General features: G+C 38.6%; 1 protein-coding gene across 1 annotated transcript in view; it reads right to left on the bottom strand.

The window, feature by feature from the left end:
- The window catches only part of LOC145673201 (kinetochore protein NDC80 homolog), a 39,195-nt gene extending 19,847 nt beyond the window's left edge, over positions 1-19,348 (bottom strand). Inside the window, exon 1 of the mRNA XM_081742673.1 lies at positions 19,198-19,348. The gene's annotated coding sequence lies outside the window, so the exon portion shown is untranslated. The remainder of the gene's footprint in view (positions 1-19,197) is intronic.

The raw sequence follows: 19,348 nt of genomic DNA, 5'->3' as shown, positions 1-19,348 counted from the left end.
TTGTTTTTTATGTAATGAATTTAAACCATTTATTTAAACATATGAGTGTCATGTTTCTAGAAAACCCAAAATATATACATGTGCAATAAGTAAAAACTAATCTCAAGTCAACTTTGAAACATTAAATAATTAAAGCACTGACAGAAATAATGTAAGTTTCTTTCCTCACAAATCAGTTCTAATATCAAATTGGTTGAAATTTTCTACTGAATTGCATACTGTAACCTAATATAATATAATATTAATATGAATGCCAGAAATGTATCCAAATATTAATATCTTCATTATGCACCAGTTACACTCACAATTTCAAATATCTACGTAATTCTTTGGAGCTAGATACAAGATCATCAATCACTTTGTCGTAATCAAACGTATAAGATCTTTCTATGTATAAAAGAATAAAATCTTCCAACAAATCTTGTCCAAGCGGTTAACGCAACCGATTTTTGATCACTTTCATAATCGAGAAAATTCTTTCACATGATACTTGGGTACACGATAGAGTTAGAACATACTTATACGCTTTATACAACGATGGATATAATGGAACATAAAGATTTAATTCGTGAAGCAGGTGCAGTGCACAAACTAGACACACTTTACATTGTCTTGCAGGTTTGCATTTCCATTCATCTTCCTCCTCACTCTGTTTCGTTATCTAACTTCATTTTCCTCCTTTTCACTACTCGCTGCCATGCTATATTGCTCGCTGCCATGCTCATTTCTTAAAATATCCTGCTTTTTACATATTGGTGGATTATAGGAGGCGAGAAAATTGGAGCAGTTCCTCTTGAATTTGTTCTCTTTCCACTTTGCAATAATGTGGTAGAGTATTGAGAGCTGAATCAGGTAGTTCTTCTAAAGTACTTATCTCATGGAAACGGGTAGGATCCAGCCATGCAATGTCCTTCATGAGACTGTCATTGCAGATAAACCGAGAATGTAATTGCTCAATTGCAGTATTGAAAATAACATTGAAAACTTTTATCTGAAACACTTTTGATGTAGAATCTAAAATTCTTGCCTCATCATGGGAAAGCTCGTCTGCTTGAAGAGTTGCTACTGGTATTATCCTTGCAAGGAGAGAAGTTTCAACTGCAACATCGTATCATGTATCCTTCAATTGTCTTTTCAAGTCCTTTGCAAACTCCCATACCTTTAGTTTCAATAGAACAAAACTCGTTCCGTTTTTGCTTTAAGTCAGATTGTAACGTACAAATCATTTTTGTAGCCGTTAGATAATCCAAACCAGATTTTTGCAAATACTGCGAAGTAGGTGTATATAGGTGAAAAAGTTGGCTGAAGTCAAAAGCCGCAAGAATGTTTTCAAATATACACCAGTTCTGAACCAAACACTTGGCTTTAAATGTGACTTCTGCTTGAAAATCACTCATACTTGCAATAGTAAGTAGACATTGAAGCAGCGTCATGAACCTCTTCACATCTTGCAAAGGTGTCGAAAAATCATCAAAGATACTCTTTAGAGCTCGATCTTTACTCCACCACCTTGTCAGATTTATTTTTTGTAATCGGCGAAGTAGCTGTCTACCACTTGAGTTTTCATCATTGTACTTAATCAACATTTGCATTCTTTTATATGAATCGCAGATGAAACTAACTGTCATTTGAAGTAACCCGAGAAAGTCTTTTGCGACTTTGCAACATTCTGTTGCATTTATCATTACCAAATTTAGAACATGCGCGAGACAATGCACATACTGAACATTCGGATTAAGCTGCACCATCAAAAGAACAGCCTACAATGTGCGACGTTGACAGTTTCAGCTTACTAAGTTCATCCTCAATCTGTTTGTAAAGACCCAGTCCAGTAGCTTTCTCGACAGGAATTAGTTTCAAAAGTTTCACTCTTACTTCACACAATGCTAACTGCTCAATAACAGTAATGTCCTGGATACAGTCAACTTCAACACTAAATGCACCAGCCTGCTTTATTTCGTTAACACTATTAGTTTGAAGAACAAGATAGGTTACTAACTTCTTGACAAATGTCTTCGACAAAAAAGTTACTAATGAGCCTCTTCCTTGTGAAATTCCTTCACCACACTTGTCTTGGCGCAATCTTCATAATCGCCTCTGAAACATGGTTCTTTAAAATATCATCATACTTGCACACCAATAAAACCAATTCTAAGAAATTTCCATGATTAACTTTTTGTTGTTGAAATGAGCGGCTGCTTCTTCGCGCTTCCTTTGAAAAACTAGTCCTTGTCGTCCAAGAAAAACAACTATGTCCAATATACGTTTCAAAATGTTTCTCCACAGTTCAACTTGAGCTTTTCTTCTGTCCATGAGACCTTTATCTACAAGTGTATTTATATCTGCACTTCTAGTGGCCATTACATAAGCTGCGGAAGCATTGATATGTACTTTTGAATTTTCATGAACTGTAAGGTTTTTATAGAAATGTTTCTTAATGATTTTTTGGCCTGTTACATGGTTTTCGCTGTCAATTGCAAAAACCATGCAAATAGAACAGAAACACAAGTTTCTTTCCATACAATAGGAAAACCACATTCTCTTCTCAGTAGTGTTATCTGAAGTAGTACGATAATATGTTTTCATAGGCTTGAATGGAAGAATCACATCAGGTTTGGGTTGAATTGGATGTTGCTTAAGGGAATTGAATTTCTCTAAAACCGAAGAATGTCTGGAAGGTGGTACAAACTTGGACAAATATGTAACTCCCATGCTATCAGTTTCATTCGACTTTCCTTGACGAAACACGTCTTCAGTATCACTATCCAATAGTTCATCTCCAAACTGATCTTCTGCTAATTTTGACTGAAACTGATCAGGTATTGAATCGTTTGGACGTAATTCTTGGTTCACTTTTTCACAATTTCCGACTTCAGCTGATTCCAATGTATCCATAGGCCTACTGATCCCAATTGAATGCACTAGTGAAGATGTTAAGGTAAATAGATGTAATCATTGTCACAGTACATAGATATAAATTCACATTCGCAAAATATTACACCAGTGATGGACGTGAATTTAATTAGGAAGTGACAGCTTCATCTGCTGTTAATATATGGCGCTTTATATATCGACAAGTTACATTACATATTACATATAGAATCTCCACATGTAAAAGGTGTTTAGTATATATATATATATATATATATATATATATATATATATATATATATATAGGGTGTCCGAAAAATGGCGGACAAAAAGGATACCACCGTCTAAGGGACATCAAAACAAGAAAAAAGTCCTCTTCAACTTTGGTCAAATCCCACTAGTTTCGGAGATATAAGGCACCGAAGCCGTGGGAAAAAGAACTTTTGACCCCCATAACTCCGCCACTATGAGTGATAGAGTGGATGTTCTTTGTCTCTTGTAACAAGTTGAATAAGGTCTATTCAAAATGCTATATTTTATAACTGTGCACTGACACATAATGGAGATAGGAACGGAAGCGGCATATAACCACAAAGGCATATGTGAGCAAATGCCGCCACTGTGTTTCTTATATTTAAAAAAGTAGTAGTTTAACGTGCTCGTTTTTAACAGCTGATGTATCACAAACCCCGCAATGTTTTAGGGCCTGATTGTCTCGTAGACGGAACCTTTTCAAGTCGATAAACATGAAGGAGAATGAGGTCTGCTCATGAAAGTTTAATTTTACGTCTTTCTTATACAAAACACAAGTTTGCGGGAGTTACCTTGTCATATTTTTTTATTCTGGTAGGTTTAATTGAGCACATTTTTTAAAAATTGGTAGAGGGGGCCCACCTGTTTGGGGGGCCCACCCTGCATTTGCAGGGTAGCAGGGTGGGCCAGTCCGCCCCTGGTCCCCTGTGCCTATCTTTGCCCACTATATTTTTTTAGGAAGTGGGGGATGACGCCCCTCGTGTTTTCCCTCACTTTGAACACTGGTTGTAACAAACGACTCGCCATTGTTTCAGGGTAGCTTTCGAAAAAAGACCTTAATGAAAGGAGGTGTGTGTGTGTCTCTTATTTTTTTTTTTTTTTTTTTTTTTTTGATGTCGAATTCCTTTCTTTTTTTAATAGCCCATTGACTTATATGAGGAAGTATTTTTCTTTTAAATAGACGAGATTTTAGTCATTTAATTTTACTAATTTCTTCTTCTGGCCTATTTAAGAGTTCCTTGCTTTAAAAATATTCAATGTAATATTGTTTTAGTTTTTATTTATATATATTAAAATTGCATAATACCGTAGTTAAATTTCGCTTAGAACACATTTAAAGATCTCAAGAAGAAGTAGTCAGTAAAATTAACAGGCTAAAATTCTTTTATTTCAAAAAATTAAAACAATGTTTCCTCACATAAATTAAAGGGCTGAATAACCATTATTGTGCAAGTTATCAACATTTTTAAGAGCTACTCTTGTTTATTGGGATTTAAAGAAGCTACAATTAAATAATACATAATTATTTCGCTCGACTTTTCTATGAATGCACAGCTTCATTAGTTTGCTAGTAAATAAATTTCTTACTTCGCAAGGTCAAGTAATTTCCTTACTCAATGATCTCACCAAAAAAAAAAAAAAAAAAAAAAAAAAAAAAAAAAAAGCTTGGGTCATGATGGAAGTTATTATTAAAACAACAAAAACAAATACCTGCCTCAAACAAATACCATCCTCTCATAACCATAAAAAAGTCGGTTCTCTATCGAAAGGTGTTTGAAGTCCTCTGGACAATAAAATGACAGCTCAGACCTCAAGAGTGTGCTTTTTTTTGTAAAGTTTTTTTTTCATTCTTCCTTTACAATTCTGCACATGGAATCAGTCTCCTACTTTTTTACTTTTTTTTTTTTTTTTTTTTTCACTCTAAAGCAAATGAGTCCACGTGAGTGTTAAGTGAGCGCGGGCTCGCATTCAATTTAACTCGCGCTCGCTCGGGCTCACGCTCACTTCTCTCAACTGAGCTTGCACTCACTCGGGCTCGCGATCACTTCCCTCAACTGGGCTCGTGCTCACTTGAGCTCGCGATCACTTCTCTGAACTGGACTCGCGCTCATTTCTCTTAACTGGGCTCGCGCTCACTAATCTCAAGTGGGCTCGCGCTCACTTATTTCATTGGGACTCGGGCTCGCGCTCAATTATTGAGCCCGAGCCCGGTTGAGCGCGAGTGCCAAGCTCACGAGCATCGGGCTTGCGAGTTTGAACCATAGATGTTCATTTTACTTCGACCTCACTCACCCTCACCCTCGCAGTAGCAGTTGGCCCTCGCCCTCGTTCACCCTCGTCCTCGCGAATGGAATTGTTCATCGCCCTCGCGCGCCCTCACCCTCGCCATCGAAGCTTGTCCTCGCCCTCGCGCACCCTCACCCTCGCCATCGAAGCTTGTCCTCGCCCTCGCGCACCCTCATCCTCGCTGTCGAAGCTTCTCCTCGCCCTCGCCCTTTTCGTCGAAGCTTTTCCTCGCCCTCGCGATAGGAGTTGTCCATTATCCTCGCTCACCCTCGCCTTCGTGCTCAAAACTTTTCCTCGCCCTCAATGATATGAGGGCGAGGAGGCCTCGAGAAGGCCTCCTTCGTGAGGATCAGAGCATCAATTATTCAACCTATTTGTTGAATTATTTCCTTATCGTCAGTGGCGGATCCAGGGGGGGGGGGGCGATCGCTCCCCCCCAGAAGAGGAAACTTCTTTATTTTATATATACAAATAAAACGCATCCCAGAGTTTGGAGCTCTTAAAAGTAGCTCTAAGTAGCATTGCCCCAAGCCATATATACACACACACATTATATATACAGGGTGAGTCAAAATAAGTGTTACAAGCCAATATCTCACGAACTATACATCATATAAGAAAAATATTAAGAGACAATGTACAACATAGAGGGGCCTAAGAAATGAGTCAAACACTAGGGTTCCCCCGCCCCCCATTTTGGGGGGAGGGGGGTGAACGTGAAATTTTCAAATGAGAACATAGGTCGAGTGATACCTCGTTCGAAAGAGCTTGAAAAATTGAACAATTTTTGTAGGAAACAATTTTTGATATGGGGCACCGTTTTCAAGATGGGCCCCAAAAATGGTCCTGTATCCGATAAAATTTCCAGTACTTATAAATAAGTGTTACAAGCCAATATTTCGCGAACTATACATCATATAAGAAAAATACTAAGAGACAATGTACAATATAGAGGGGCCTAAGAAATGAGTCAAACACTAGGTTTCCCCCGCCCCCCATTTTGGGGGGAGGGAGGTAAACGTGAAATTTTCAAATGAGAACATAGGTCGAGTGATACCTCGTTCGAAAGAGCTTGAAAAATTGAACAATTTTTGTCGGAAACAATTTTTGATATGGGGCACCGTTTTCAAGATGGGCCCAAAAAATGGTCCTGTATCCGATAAAATTTCCAGTACTTATAAATAAGTGTTACAAGCCAATATCTCGCGAACTATACATCATATAAGAAAAATATTAAGAGACAATGTACAATACAGAGGGGCCTAAGAAATGAGTCAAACATTAGGTTTCCCCCGCCCCCCATTTTGGGGGGAGGGAGGTAAACGTGAAATTTTCAAATGAGAACATAGGTCGAGTGATACCTCGTTCGAAAGAGCTTGAAAAATTGAACATTTTTTGTAGGAAACAATTTTTGATATGGGGCACCGTTTTCAAGATGGGCCCCAAAAATGGTCCTGTATCCGATAAAATTTCCAGTACTTATAAATCGGAAACGTATGAGTAGGAAACGATTAAACAAAAAATAGAAAACGGAAACATCATAGGCAATGTGGAATGATGTTGTCGTGGTGTCCGCAGGGCCCTAATAATGGGGCTCCGGGACCAATTTCAAAATTATTAATGGGAATATACCTGTAGGTTGAGTGATACCTTGTTTGATAGATCGTGGAAAGCCAAACAGCTTCGTACGAAATTTGTTTTCATTTTGGGCAAGCCTGTTTCAAAATGGACGCCAAAAATGGTTTCACATTCAGATAGAAAGTGCAGTGTTCAATTTGAGTATTATACGCCAATATCAACGCAACGAACTACGCATCAAATAAGAAAAGTGTTAAGAGTCAATGTACAATACAGAAAGCCTGAAATTTGTGTTAAAGAAGTTCCCTCGTCCCGCTTTTGTATGGAGGGGTGTACATGGAATTTTCAAATCGCAACATAGGGCGAGTGATACCTCTTTGATAGATCGTGAAATACCAAACAGCTTACTACAAAAGTTGTTTTGATTTCAGACAAGCCTGTCACAACAGCATTACCACAACCTAATATCCTGTAAAGTAGTAGGATAACGTTTAGTAATTCTACGGGTATGTGCGATGTTAAAAATTGTAATTTCAATCACTGTAAAGCAAATAATTTCAACACTTACCATGTTACAAATGATGCTCGATATGTCCTCCATCCTGCTCCACACACCTCCGTAAGCGGCGGCATAGGGATGTTCGTACATCATGTAGCATCTCTGGAGTGATAGATGCACACACACCTTGGATACGGGCCTTCATATCATCAGTAGTTGTTGGTACGTTGGACATTCCCGATCCTTAACATAACCCCAGAGGAAAAAATCAAGTGGGGTTAGGTCAGGAGATCGTGGAGGCCAGTGAATAGGACCTCGACGCCCAATCCATTTATTCGCCATACGGTGGTCCAATAAGGCTCTGACCTGACGTGCGTTCTGTGCTGGAGCACCATCATGTTGATACCACATTCTTATACGTTCAGCGAAAGGAATATTCTCTAACAACTCCGGGTATAGTACATCACTGATAAATGCGGCATAGGTATCACCAGTAAGACGTCCATCAAAAAAATATGGCCCAATGATATGGTTACCAAGGATGCCACACCATACATTAAGAGACCACCGATGCTGATGAGCAACTTCTCTCTGCCACAGTGGATTTTCCCTAGCCCAATAATGCATATTATGTCGATTTACGTGTCCTGTGTTTGTAAATGTAGCTTCATCGCTAAACAAGATGGTGGATATGAAGTTGCGCTGTCTGTTTTCCATACCTTCCAACCATAGACAAAATTGCAATCTGGCATGAAAATCATTGCCAGATAGTTCCTGATGTAAGATGATATGATACGGATGAAACATGTACTCGTGCAAAATACGCACTACAGATCTTTGGCTAACTCCACTGGCCTGAGCGAGATATCTCGTGGTAACATGTGGGTCTACGTGCACTGCTGCCAATATTCCTGTTGCACGTTCTTCATTGGTTGCAGAGCGGTAACGACCCCTACCTCGTCCCCGGACAAGACTACCATGTTGCCGCAAACGTCTCTCCAATCGCAGAAATGCCATGTGAGATGTTTGTTGGCGTTGGGGATAGCGCATTGCATACATTCGTGCCGCGCTACGATAGTTTCTTCTACATTCCCCCAACACCAGCAACATATCTACACAATGATCAAACACCGCCATTGCTCTATTCAAACGCTACCCAAACTAATAATATCAATACGATAGTGTTCGTTTACTTATACGGAAAACTTATCACCAAAGTTTATATCCCGTTCTTTCTACGTCTGCACACTTACACTTACATTTATTACGTTTCCATAGCGATTACATTAATAGTTGACGATCAAAAATAATCTAAAGATATTTCTTTGCAACTTTCTTTTCTTTGTATAAAACGGCTCAAATAATTCGCCTCTGATCCTTTTTTTTTATAAGATGGTACAGATTGTTAATGCAATATACAACGTTATCGTTGTACTATGTTCCGAAGGCCATCGGTTCCATTCCCCAGGCAATGACATTGACGGGCTTTCTTTACTCTAACTGGGCACATGCTGAGATGTTGCCTACAAGTAGGGCCTAATAGGTACCTTCCTATCCCTTTCTCATAGGATTGTAGTGATTGAGGAACGACGTCTTTTTGCGCATACGTATTAGTATTATTCATTGTCTTATTATTTTCATTCATATTATTATTATTATTACTAGTTTTATTATTATTTTGCGTATTCTTCTTCTTCTTCTTCTTCTTCTTCTTATTATTATTATTATTATTATTACGGTATAGGTCGATTTTGCCTCCGAAAATTTTACTTGTTATTCACTTACAGTATGATGATGGAACCTCGTGTTCGACATATTTTTAGGCCTGTTTGTATTCTACATGGACTCTTAACACTTTTTATTTGATGCAATAATTCGCGTGATATTGGCTTGTAACACTCAGTTTGAACACTGCACTTTCTATCTGAATGTGGAACCATTTCCGGTGGCCATTTTGTAACAGGCTTGCCCGAAATCAAAACATTTTTTTTCTAAGCTGTTTGGTTTTCCATAATCTATCAAACAAGGTATCACTCGACCTATATTCAGATTTGAAATTTTAAAATTGTTCCCGGGGCCCCATGATGGGGTCCTGGGGCACCACGACAACACCATTCCACGTTGCCTATGGCGTTTACCTTTTTCATTTTTTGTTTCATGTTTTTCTACTTAGCCGTTTCCGATTTATAAGTACTGGAAATTTTATCTCTTACAGGACCAATTTTGGGGTCTATCTTGAAAACGGTGCCCATTTTCAAAAATTGTTTCCTACAAAAATTGTTCAATTTTTCAAGCTCTTTCGAACGAGGTATCACTCGACCTATGTTCCCATTTGAAAATTTCACGTTCAGCCCCCTCCTCCCAAATTGGGGGGCGGGGGAAACCCAGTGTTTGACTCATTTCTTAGGCCCCTCTGTATTGTACATTGTCTCTTAATATTTTTCGTATATGATGTATAGTTCGCGAGATATTGGCTTGTAACACTTATTTATAAGTACTGGAAATTTTATCGGATACAGGACCATTTTTGGGGCCCATCTTCAAAACGGTGCCCCATATCAAAAATTGTTTCCGACAAAAATTGTTCAATTTTTCAAGCTCTTTCGAACGAGGTATCACTCGACCTATGTTCCCATTTGAAAATTTTACGTTCACCCCCCTCCCCCCAAAATGGGGGGCGGGGGAAATCTAATGTTTGACTCATTTCTTAGGCCCCTCTGTATTGTACATTGTCTCTTAATATTTTTCTTATATGATGTATAGTTCGCGAGATATTGGCTTGTAACACTTATTTTGACTCACCCTGTATATATATATATATATATATATATATATATATATATATATATATAGAGAGAGAGAGAGAGAGAGAGAGAGAGAGAGAGAGAGAGAGCATATAAGTCTTGGTTTTGGGTGGGAGAAGAGAAAAAAACATACAAAGAAATCGCACTGAGGTTATACCAACCGGATGTTAATGGAGGTATCATATCACATATCACTTATAATATATACTTTTACATCAGAAGCTGGAAACGTAAAGAAATAAACTTTCCAGCTCAAATCACCTTTAGAACATATTGCTTGTTTCCAGAAACAATACAAACTATTCATTCATTCATTCATTTGAATTCTAGGTAGAGACCATACGCTCCCTTATTTACGTCCATGGATGTGCTTGTATTGCAACATGATGTGTGTACTTGACAACCCAAAAGTAACAGAGCCACTTAACAGTCTGATGGTCACTTGGCCAAGGGCCCCGCAAGCAGAATATATTACTTATAGAACATATTATAATGTATTATTTGCAAAATTTAGTCGTAGGGGCCACACTGGTTTCTACAGGGTCCATTAGGCTGCTAAGACGACACTGTCGAATGGATTGGATAACACTCTATCGCGGGGCTAGATTGGGAGAAACCGGTCCAATTCCGGACCTGATCATTGTTTACAATTATCGTACGGGGTCATATTACGACCTTTGGAAAGTTTTCCAATAGTTTGAAGCAACAAAAAATCTTTTAATTTTTACGTGCTACTTCTTTCACAAGCCGACTCCAATTAAAAATACAATGTAAAAAAAAATCTACGTTTCCTTCTCTTAATCACATTCTTCTGCAGTAACAGACCACTGTAGTATTTCTTCGTGTAAAAAGGTAAGTGCTCGGGAGGTGCTGTCAAAATTTCTCAAAAAGCGTTCACTCTTATGAGTGCCTTGGTTAGCACTCTCCCTTTAGATGGGCCGGATGGAGACCAAAGTTGATTATATAAACTGAAATACGTATATTTTGAAAGAGAGCATTGATATTGCAGTACCCTCTGAAGTAACATTATTTCTTTGTTACATTCAAACCGATACGAAGGGGTTAGAGAAAGTTCCTTTTTACCTCTTGGTTTGCTTTTAGTTTCCGCAGAAATAGCTGTTTTCTTATAAAATGGTTTTAACCAACACGTGTAATCACTGATATCAGATCCTGTTACTTCCTTTACCAAACGTTTAACACCTTGGAAAAACGTTTAGCAGTTGTGATAATAAGTTCTGTAATTTCATGAATGTTGAATACCTGTAAAGTCTTAAATTTCTAATTATAACTCCAAAGGTTCGATCTCATGATATAAAGCTGTCTTCTATATATATATATATATATATATATATATATATATATATAAAGTTAAAAACAAGAGATATTTATGCGTAATGTTTGACGTCTGTTATGTCCAGGATAATTGTCTGCTGATAGACAAGCATCCCAGAAGAGGTAAATATGGTCAGTATTTGGGCTATGATGCAGTGCCGGCGGTTGGACGTTAAAGTAGGGGGGCAAGACATGATCTCAATGTTAGTTTTTATGTAATAATGTTATTTGTAAATCAATGTTAGTTTTCCTGGTTGCTTCTAACATTTTTCTTGACGAAATGTTGTATAACTATTAGGATACTGTCTTTTCCAGTTAAAATACCATATATCGTGTTTCATATTTTATTAAGTAAATTTACAAGAGCAACGCAAAGTAGATACTAGCGCTTTGTACTCTTAAACAACGAAGGTGTAACAAGAGGTTTGATTCCTTGCTCATGAATATCTTATAATTCTGTCTGGAAATTTGTATGATCAGATTAGGGGCCTATTTAATAACAAATTTGCAAAAGAAATAAACAGAAAGAATAATATTAATCGAATAGTATTGAAAAATGAGGCTTGTTTTGCAAAAGTTATATTGAAACTGGGAATTAATGAACAATTTATATTTTTTAGTTCCACGCATGCTATTATATGTTATTACTCTTAGAAAGACAGTAAATACTACAAGCATATACTGCGACATTTAAAGAAATACTTTTGCAGCTTCCCGAAACATGTTTATTGCCATTAGGTGCAGTTTTCACTTTCTTGGAATATATCAAAACTCAACAATATTTAAGGGGGCGCGGTGGCTCAGTAATTCACCTCCGGTGCTTGGGGTCCCTGGTTCGATCCCAACTCGCGCCGTGTGGACTTTGTGGTGGACAAACGCCGTGCTCGTGGGTTTTCTCGAGGTTCTCCCGTTTCCTCCCACTTTATTCATTCCACCATTTCACTAATTTCTTATTATCACCGTCTCCTTTAGCCTAACCGGCATAACCATGGGGCGTTAAACTTAAAGATTTCATTTCATTTCATTTCAACAATACTTAGAATCACTCCACACTCCAGTTATCCCAAATAATCCTAAAACCTAGAATTATGTTGAATTCACTAAATTTAATTGTATATAAAAAATTGTATATGTACACCCCTGAACTCGTATATTACACTGCAAAACAATGCCGCAACTTTGACGTGGGAGACCCAGGTTCGATTCCTGGCGGGAGCTCATGTGGTTCGTATTCTACGTTAATCGGTAGGTTCACGTCTCATATAGTCTCACTGCTGAAGGGATATTTAAAAAAATCAAATCAAATATGCCTTACTATTAGAAAGAAGAAAAGACATTTCAGGAACTGTCGATTTTTGTGCAATTACAGAATAAGTTGTGAAGAGTGTTTCTTCCAGACACGTTTTTTTGGGGGTACTGCCCCCCGAAGCTCTGAGAGCCTCCCCCGAAGGAGACCAAAATAGTACGTCTATAATATAATAATGAATAGAATAGTACCTGCAGTGCCGCTCCGGGATACTAAGTGTGCCCCCCCCCCCCCCCCCCCAGAACATTGTTTCTGAAAGAAACACTGCTTATGAAGGACTTCTTTTTCTGCGAAATGTTATCTCAATTAGTTCCAAAGCGGCTGACTAACATATCGAGCCCTTGTAAGAAGAAATGAATATGAAAGTACACTCGGATAGGTTAATTTTTGAGCCATTTTTCGTGGCAATTAAAACGCAACTCCTGTAGCTTTCTTAACTGCACGGGAAGACAACTAATACGTACTCACGGAACGGCAAATATTTTATGGCACCATTTTCATTCTATGAACCTTAATACATACAAAACTTTATATTTCCAAATGAAACTATATAGCGACATTAATGGGTCATTTCAAAAGAGTGGGGTGCAACTGCCCCCCTAATCGCCGCCCATGCTATGATGTGTGGCACATTTGTGCGAAATTAATAATAATATGATTAAACTGTTTACCCACAACAAAATCCTGCCCGTTTTGCTGAAGTGGCTTTTCCTAAGTTTTATATGTTTCATATATCCTACATTTTTTTCAGGCCTTTTTTTTTTAATTTGTCCAAATTTATATTTCTCCTTTTACCACACAATCGTTCAATACTTGCACTATAATATTTACAATCAGTATATCATCCTGTAACGTATTTTATTCCTAATAAAAATCATTGAACAACACAACATACAAACCCTATCTCACTGGCTTGCACGCGAACCTTTGGTGCATGGGGTCCTGGGGACAATTCCGACTGGGAGAACATTGAACGACAGTGGATCGAATTCCGCGTTAAACCTATAGGTCCACTTCTCATATAGCCTCGCCGACGAAAGAGGACGCTAAACGGCAATCAGTCAACAGTTGCAAATTTCGGCTGCATAAACAACTTATGTCTTGTGGAACTTATTAATTTTATTTTGTTAAAGCAGCTCTTTTAACAAAATTTCAGTATTAACGTGTCAGATATTTCTATTTAAGGACAAGAAAAAACATATCATTTCCACGTAGATTATAAAAGCAGAAACAATGAAAATCGATACAATAGTGACTGACATTATTTTAACAAATATCGATTCAGATAATAGTTTGGGCTGTCACAAAACTATGAAAAGTTAAAAATTCCGATTAATTGTAACAACTTCATCAGTGGTGGACATTGGAGGAGGATGTATGCTATTAATCAGCCCATTTCATGGGCATCCAAACTCACGAGCCCAACGCTCGCTAGCTCGGCATTCGCGCTCGACCGTTCTCGGGTTCAATAATTAAGCGCTACCCCGAGCGCCAATGAAATAAGTCAGCGCGAGTCCAACTGAGGGAAGTGAGCCCGAGCAAGATTCCCAAAGGAATAAATGAACGAGAGCCCAGTTGAAAAAAATGAGCCCGAGTCCGAGAGAGTCCAGAGCAAAATGGCCATCTATGAACCAAAGTCATTCCATCAAGTCTTTTTCCATCTGATCTACTGCATTCTGATGGTTCTCTCATTGATTGTGTTTGTTCAGATATCAGCGCTCTTATCATTTACTGCTAAATGACGTGAGTGACTGTGTGTCTGTCTACCAACACTCTTTATACATGACATTGTAGTAGACACTTCTTATCTAAAACGTCTCCAGCACAGGGAGGGCAACAATGAGGCACACTTACTTCTTAATGTAGCGCTATTTCTACCCGGAAACTTTCATGGGAAAAATCAAATATTATTCTTATTTGCATTAATATTTTTAATAATTATGTACGTACACACGAGAAATTGTCTACTGCAATTAATGGAAAGGAAAAATACGATTAATGTATAACCTTGGTATGACACTAACTTTTCATCTAGGGGACATGGCAGATGATATTTTAAATTTTGCCTCTCTCCAAAAGAGGTCAAACAGCAAGCTCCAAAACAGTTGCTTTTAAGGAAGCTTGTCCTCCTCACTCGCGTGCCATCGTTCTCCTGAAGGAAGTTGTCTCTAGCCATCGTGCACCCTCGCTCCCGCAGTAACACTTGGCCCTCACCCTCGTTCACCCTCGCCCTCTTCGTCGAAGCTTTTCCTCGCCCTCGCGCACCCTCACCCCCGCCATCAAAGCTTGTCCTCGCCCTCGCGCATCCTCACCCTCGCTGCCGAAACTTGTCCTCGCCCTCGCGCACCCTCGCCCTCTTCGTCGAAGCTTTTCCTCGCCCTTGCGCACCCTCATCCTCGCCATCGAAGCTTGCCCTCGCTGCTGAAACTTGTCCTCGCCCTCGCGCACCCTCACCCTCTTCGTCGAAGCTTTTCCTCGTCCTCGCGCACCCTCACCCTCGCCATCGAAGCTTGCCCTCGCTGCTGAAACTTGTCCTCGCCCTCGCGCACCCTCACCCTCTTCGTCGAAGCTTTTCCTCGCCCTCGCGCACCCTCACCCTCGCCATCGAAGCTTGTTCTCGCCCTCGCGTCACTGTGGGCGAGGGAACTTGAGGGTGAGGATGCCCTCGAGAGGGCCACCCTCGCGAGGGTGAACATCTCTGGTTTGAACACCTATGGTAGAAGCACGATATACTCTCAAATTAGCTGTATATGTATTTTGGCAGCGTACCAACGTAAAATTTCAAAATGGCGGCCTTTTATCAACTTGCGTGTATCCACGCTACAGGGTGCAATTTTCGGACTTTAAGCTGCAATTTTGACGGTAGAAGCAAGATACATTCTAAATTAGCTGTATAGATTTTCTCGGCGATTCAATATAAAATTTCAAAATGGCGGTCATTTTTTTCAAAACAGTAGTGAACAGAAAATTGTTGAAAGTTGCGACAATGATAATCTTGAAATATAAATCACATGTTAACACTTTTACCCTAAAGACATTGAAATATTTCGAAAAAAAAATTAAACCCGAAAAAGCCCAATAAAACCCATGGGTCCATGTGGTTGGGTTTTTTCAAACCCTGATCCATACTAACTAACAATAATAATGATCTGTGTTGAGTACTGTTCGGAAACGTAATACCTGTCTAAATAACTCTAAAGATGCATAATTGTCTAAATTCAATTGAATATTTCAAGAAACAAGTGAAGTTGAACTTAAATTCCTTTGATGCTAGAGGTAAATAGCTACAGGCAAATGGTTATTGATCTGAACCCAGATATTCACATAGTCAATATCTTGCAATGTTCGGTTTATGTTTAATTTTAAACAGGATCCTATTAAGTGCCCAAAATGCAACTTTGTGGCGTTTTAGTACACATTTAAGACAACAATCTGGACAATTTTGAACAAATTCACAGGGACATTTCCGTGCAAAATTCAAATTTTACTTGCACTTTTTGAAGTATTGTTAATGTACATGATTTTTCAATATAGTACAAGCTGCAGAGCAATTTATAAGCTTTTCAGTTCCGTTTGCTCCATGTCTTTAGTGAACATATTAAGCATTTTATGATAATTTTTGATAATCACTGTAACGGAAAAAATGACTTTTTGAAATTTTTGAACACTCTGTATGGGGACACTTTCAGGAGACGAGAGGAGTAATATTTGGGATCTTTTCATCTCGCACTGTAATAAAGCTGTGCACCAATTTTCACAAAAATCTGAGATCGTCAAGTTTGATGACTTGTTGATTTGACATGGAATGTCCCATAACTAAGTGTATATGGAAGATGACTATTCGATGTTATTTTGCACCGGTGGTGGATTTTTGCACGGTATACAGAAGCTGTATTTTATGTTCACAAATGGAGAGTTACTAGTATGAAATCATGACAAGTCAGGGTTTGAAAAAACCCGGGCTTTTTTGAAAAAGCCCAACCCACCTGGGCCCATATGGGTTTTTCGGGTATTTTCGAATTTAATTGGGTTTTTTTCGAAATATTTCAATGTCTTTGGGGTAAAAGTGTTAAAATGTGATTTATATTTCAAGATTGTCATTGTCACAACTTGCAACAATTTTCTACTCACGGCTGTTTTGAAAAAAATGGCCGTCATTTTGAAATTTTACATTCGATCGTCGAGAAAATCTATACAGCAAATTTAGCATAACTCGTGCCCGGAGAATATCCGAGTTTCCATCAAGTGCAATCGAAAAAGTAGCATTGCAAATTTCGCTCGCTATCAAGACGAACAGGGTGGTGTAATAACATCCTCGAAACGGTTACATGCAACAGCGTACTGTTCATTCACTAATTACAGGATACCCAGCCAATGTGAGATTTTTTTTTTACTTTTCGAATAAGCTGATATTGATAGCAGAAATGAAACTGAGTTAAAATACGGGACATTTCCCTGTTCCGACTGAATTTACAGGGACGCGGGACACTCGGGCCCAAAAACGGGACTGTCCCGTTTATTACGGGACGTATGGCAGGTTTAAGCGTAAAAGAAATAGTTTTATTGTTGAAGTATTCATTTCCGATCCTTCTGCGTTTAATTCGGGAATTCCCCGAGCATTTCTTTCACAGCGTGTACATCAAAACTTCCGGAAATTTGAACTCAGCACTTGAAATAGTAAGCGTTACATAGTCTTCGAAACTCCGAGCATTAAGCTTCTTAAATTTGATAAGAATTTTTACGCTATTGCTGGTGTTGATTCTACAGAATGCTTATTTGAAGAATAGCAACAAATGACTGAACTAAACTGTTATTGCTGGAAAACCAAACTTTAGTTGAAGAAACTTGTTTTACATCAAAGGTAAGAAATAATACTAATAGTTTTACTAATGTATTTACATATGTACTATTAGTACCGGCACCTATGACCTTAAACCCGTCAAACGTATGAGTGATAATGTCCCTCGGTGTCGCCAAGTCGACAAGGGCACTACTCCCGGAAAATATTTTCTAAAGTACAAAATTGCTTATTTTACTTCAAATAGGCTATAAGCATAATCCATACATTAATTTGTTCTATAACTATCTGAAGCTAAGGTAAGTTTTTCTTTCTTTTATTTTTTAAATTCATTTAGTGCATTCAGAACTTTATAAAGGTCTCATGTTGAATACCTTAACGTGAAAGCCTCTAATTCGCCCAAGGAAAGTCTAAAATTGATAAAAATCACTTACAATGTGATCACCCTAGTTGTACCAATAATATACTAACAAATAGGTCAAAAACAAGGTGGGCTTTTTCTGGCGGATCCAACCCGAAAAAACCCACCGGGTTTTTTCGGGCTGGGTCCACTCGGGCAAACCCTGTGACAAGTGCAACTGAAACTCGCACCTTTGCCAAAACCCATTTCTTTTCAGTATCCTCGCTTCGCGTATACCCACTATCGCTGATGGGCCTGCTCCCTGCGGGCGGCCCCGTGTGAGCCCACCAGCTTCGCCCTGTGTCTTACTCGGTAAGATAGCATCAGTGCTTTTTAGGGCCCCCCTTGCTCAGGTTGGTTTGTGTTTTTGCACTGTAGTTATGTCACATTCGGAAGCCGTATTTATAAGCAAATTGGAAAAGAATTATAGGATATAGTATACAATAGTTCCTCATCATTTCCCGAGGACTCACGAAGTTCAGTCTTTTACGGATTATTCATTGAGGATCTAGCAACTTGAAAATGGGGTAACAAAGTGACTTTCATTTACTTATCGACTGAAACTTGTACATGACATACCACCATTTCTGTACGTGGTGCAAGAGTTATTACTATCCTTAAGTACGGTGAACTTTATGTGCGTCTCTGTAGTGCCCTTGTACTTTATATCTCACTGTGTGTGTGGGGGGGAGGGGGACTTGAACGCATATTGCATGTCTTGTGCTCGTGGATAGTTCTTACTATTCCATTACGTAGAAACGTGATGGTATTTCATGTAGAAGTTGTAATAGCACACATAAGAAACGCAGATCACGGTGTACTCATACTGCATATTCCAGTGTGAGTACATGATCTGTGTTTCTTATGTGTTCTATTACCATTTGTACATTACATACGGTACCACCATTTCTGTATGTGGTGCAAGAGTAAGAACTATCCTCGAGTACGGAACACGATGAGGAACTGTTGTATACTATTACCGAATTTTAGAAGACAAGGAAATTAGTGAAAGAATTAGAATTTCAACATTTTGAGTGGTGCGCCAAAAGTAAACCTGCACGTGCAAATCAACGAAATTTACTTGCAATATCTCAAATAGGTACATTCATATAACATGTGTAAAACCTTGTATATCTGATAGAAGTGGAAAATTAATAGAGTTCACACTTTGATTCCGTTCTTTTCGTTCTGAAAAGTACGATTTTGTGACAACCGCCCGTAGTGAACTAAAGTACGTATATTTTCTAACTCTAAAGAACAATGAATAAGATCATAAGTAATATCACTTACGTAAATACTAATGTTCTGAGGATCTGCAAAAAGAAAAGATCTTAATAAAACTGAATTCGTTCAGATAAGCTGACAAACACTGCAGTGATCATCTTTTTATAACCTGACCTATTCTTCGATTATGCCGCCAAATTTTCGTAATTTCAGATTG

The sequence above is a fragment of the Thermobia domestica genome, chromosome 16 (genome assembly GCF_964235325.1).
Source record: "Thermobia domestica chromosome 16, izTheDome1.hap1.1, whole genome shotgun sequence".
Classification (NCBI taxonomy): Eukaryota; Metazoa; Arthropoda; class Insecta; order Zygentoma; family Lepismatidae; genus Thermobia; species Thermobia domestica.
Note: the sequence above shows the minus strand (reverse complement) of the source record. Positions and strands in the feature narration are given on the sequence as shown.